This window comes from Galeopterus variegatus, unplaced genomic scaffold (genome assembly GCF_000696425.1).
Source record: "Galeopterus variegatus unplaced genomic scaffold, G_variegatus-3.0.2 Scaffold752, whole genome shotgun sequence".
Lineage (NCBI taxonomy): Eukaryota > Metazoa > Chordata > Mammalia > Dermoptera > Cynocephalidae > Galeopterus > Galeopterus variegatus.
In genome coordinates, this window is record NW_007726863.1 from 53,977 (window position 1) to 57,736 (window position 3,760).

Consider the following 3,760-nt stretch of genomic DNA (forward strand, 5'->3'; position numbering starts at 1 on the left):
GGTATAATAGGTACAAAACTATGCTGTCTAACCTAAATGAATCATTGTGCAGTGTATGCATGTATTGAAATGACACACTGTACCCCACAAATATGTACAGGTAAGTGTCAGAGAAAAAAAAGGAGTAGAATAGTGCTTACCAGAGGCTGGGAAGGAGAGGGAGAGGAGGCACGCAGAAAAGTTAGTCGAAGGGTACAAAGTCTCAGTTAGATAGAAGAAAAATAAGTCCTAGTGATCCATTGCACAGTAGGGTGACTATAGTTAACAATGTTGTATATTTCAAAATAGCAAGAAGAGAGGACTCCAAATGTCCTCACCACAAAGAAATGAAAAATATCTGAAGTGGTGGATATGCCAATTACCCTAATTTGATTAATACACATTGTATACACGTATTGAAACATCACACTGTACCCCATAAATATGTACAATTACGTGTCAATTAAGAAAACTTTTTAAATAAAACAAAAATAAAAGAGCCCAGTCCAAGTGAATAGATTTATAAAGGCTTGATGGAGAAAAGCCAAGTCTTGAAGAATAATTTAATTTTGACAGGACAAGAGGAAGGGTCGCCAGGAACAAGAGCAGAGGAAGGACACTAAGAAGTGATTATGGGGGGGCCGGCCCGGTGGCGCACTGGAGAGTGCACCGCTTGGGAGTGCAGCGGCGCTCCTGCCGAGGGTTCGGATCCCATGTGGAGACCGGTTCCTGCTCACTGGCTGAGCGCGGTGCGGGTGCAACACCGAGGGTTGCGATCCCGTTGCCGGTCCCCGGTACGGGCATGACACTGAGGGTTGCAATCCCGTTACCGGTCAGTAAAAAAAAGACAAAAAGGAAAAAAAAAAGAAGTGATTATGGGGGAACACTGAATAGTCTCATATGAAGGCTGAGACAGAAGAGGGTACCTGTGAGGTACACATGGAAGAAAAAGCCCAATAGGCAAGATCACATTAGAGAGTCTTGGATGCCAGGCTGAGGCAGGCTTTTCATTCATTCAGGAAGAGGAAATAGCCTATTCATCGTTTCCCCATGTTCCACTATTAGGCCCGACTCCTTTGGCAAAGTGTCCCCAGCTGAGACTAAAAGAAAACTTGATGAAGGAATGGTAGGTCACACCCAGGTGAGGTTTCAGTGAATGAGCAGGCAAAATGACCCTCTTGTGTGAAGCATGTCCCTGGATGAGAAACCAGCCCCAGAGCCCCAGGCCCTCAGCCTCATATCATTTCCGGGAAATGAGGAGCAGGAGCCAGTTCAGAAAAAGGTACGATGCTACTGGGAGGCAGCCAAAGAGAATGCCCACGACACTAATCCTCAGACCTGAATGAGGCATTCAGCTCATGCATATAGGCTCAGGCCTGCCCAGGACTTCCTCCCAGATTTACTGATACGTACCACATGACAATCCCTGCTGTCCCCAAACTTGACTCCTTTCTATGTTCCCCAATTTCCACCCTTCTTTCCTCACCGTTTTCCAATTTGAGCCATTTTCTACTAATTCACCCAAAACATTTCTTAAGCACCTACTTGTTCCTGATACTGTTAGGGACTGTGAGGACACAGAGAAGAGAGACACAGAGAACTGTGAAAAACTGTGACGTGCGTCTGAGAGATGTGGGTTGGAGGTCCAGCCTTGCCACTGGTCCCTGAGACTCCATGAGTGGTGTTGAGAGGACAGAGACCAAGCACAGTACCTGGGTAACTGAAATTGAGGATATTGAAAGTGAGACAGGGAGAAAGCAAGGAGCAGGACAAAATAAGGGCAAGCCACCTGCATTGGTACATCAAAGGCAGGAAGGAGCCATCATGGATTCCCAGGGAAAACCTTCCAGCGGTGGGGAGCCTGGAGGTGAGAACTGGCATGGAGAGGGGTCAGCCAGGCTCCAGCAGGCTTCAGTAGAGAGAGAAGGAGATGAGGCACAGAAGGTACACCGGGTTAAATTGGGGAAACTTTGGAAGGCACCCTAAAAAAACAGATATTGAGCAACTGTAGTGAACAAAGACCCTTTCCTAAGCACAGGACATGGGAGTCCGGGGTAGCTATTAGGAAACAAAGAACGGCTGCTCACAAGGATCTTACCAGAGCACAAAGGGATACAACCTGTAACTCCGGCCTGCTGCTGGGGCCTCAGAACAAACCACCTCTGGATCCAATCTTACTTCCTCACATTGGCCGCCAGTCACTGACTAACATGCACCTTAGCAAATCCTAGTGACCTCACTTGGTTACATCTCCTGCACAGGCTGCTTCCCAATAACCAAGCAAATTTCTCACACCCAACTGCAAAGTAGTATTTCCCCCACATTCTCCTTCCACATTCTTCAGCCTTCTTACTGCAGATTCTAGTTGCTTAAAACTCATCTCTCCTCCATAATAAAACCTTCGCTGCTGAAATCCAATCACTACTTCTTCACCGCCAGTGACATTAATAAGAGGTTCAGGACTCACCCCCTCCACCAAGCCTTTCCAAATCCATCCCCTCCCAGCCCTGAGGCCAGTTCATTCCTCTTCATCCTAGCATTAGTGTGTGGTTTGCAGGCCTCTACCAGACTTTCTATTCCAGGTCCTCCTCAGGACCATACCTCGCCCACACCAACCGTCTACAAACAACTGTGGCATGCTTGCTGTTTAAGTTTCATTTATTTTTCTCTCCCTCAATCAATTTGTCAGCAGTTCTAGGGCAAGTATTAACCTCATCACCCACATCTTCTCTCAGCACCCAGTCTAGGACTCTGAACATGGTGTGCAAAAGAACGTGATTAAGAGTTCAAGAGTTAAGGTGAGAACATGCAAACAGTAAGCTGTAGCTGCGAGAGAATAGAAATGCTGAGCACATCCACCCCAGCACAAGTATTTGCATGACATACAGGGAAAGGGTGACGGGGAAGCCAGCCAGGGCTGCTGGAGGCAGTGGGTAAGTGAAAGCACATGGCAGACTCTGGAGGCTCCGGTTGTGATCTAGCCAGTCCTAGCACTTCTCTGAGCCTCAGTTTTCTCAGCTGCGGAATGGGGATAATGAACCCCGGCCTACCTCTCTCAGGAAATGAAGAGACAGTCAGAGTTCTGAGAATTTCACAGCTGCCAGGGACCTGGAGACTTGGCTTAACTCCATCATTTGTGAGATGAGGAAAGAGCTCAACAGAGGTGAAACGACTCGTTCAAAGTACAGAGTAAGTCACGGTGGGAAGAACCTGCATGGCAAGTCCTCAAAGCCAGGGCTTCTGACACCGTGCCCAGGAGGGCACTTTGTAAACTTCTAAAAGCTGTCGAAATAACGGGCTAAGCCCGGCCCCACCTGCTAACTGAGCGGCCTTGGGCAAATCACTACATCTGGGCGCCTCAAGCTTCCTCATCTGAAACAAAGTGGGACCGAATAGCCTACGGGGTTCCTAGTAAGGAGGATCCTACGGGAGGCGGAGTGCAGGCACCTAGAGCCAGGAAAACCCTCGCCTTACGTGCCGGGGTTTCCTTCACAGCTGAGCCACGTCCAGTGTGATGGGGACAACGTGGGCTCCCGACTGTGAAGGACCTGGGCTCGAACCCTCAGGGACCTTGCGAGAGGCACTTTAGGGCTCCGTGCGTCAGTTTCTCCATCTGCAAAATGGGCCCGACAGCAGGACTAAGGCCTCCAGCGGCCGCCAGCGGGTCGGCTCCCGCGCGGGAGGGAAGCTCGCGAGGCTGCAGGCCCGGGGGGCGTGGGGAGGGTCCCGGAGGCAGGTCCCCGCTGGCCGTCTCCCCCGCGGGAGGGGGAGGGACGGCGCG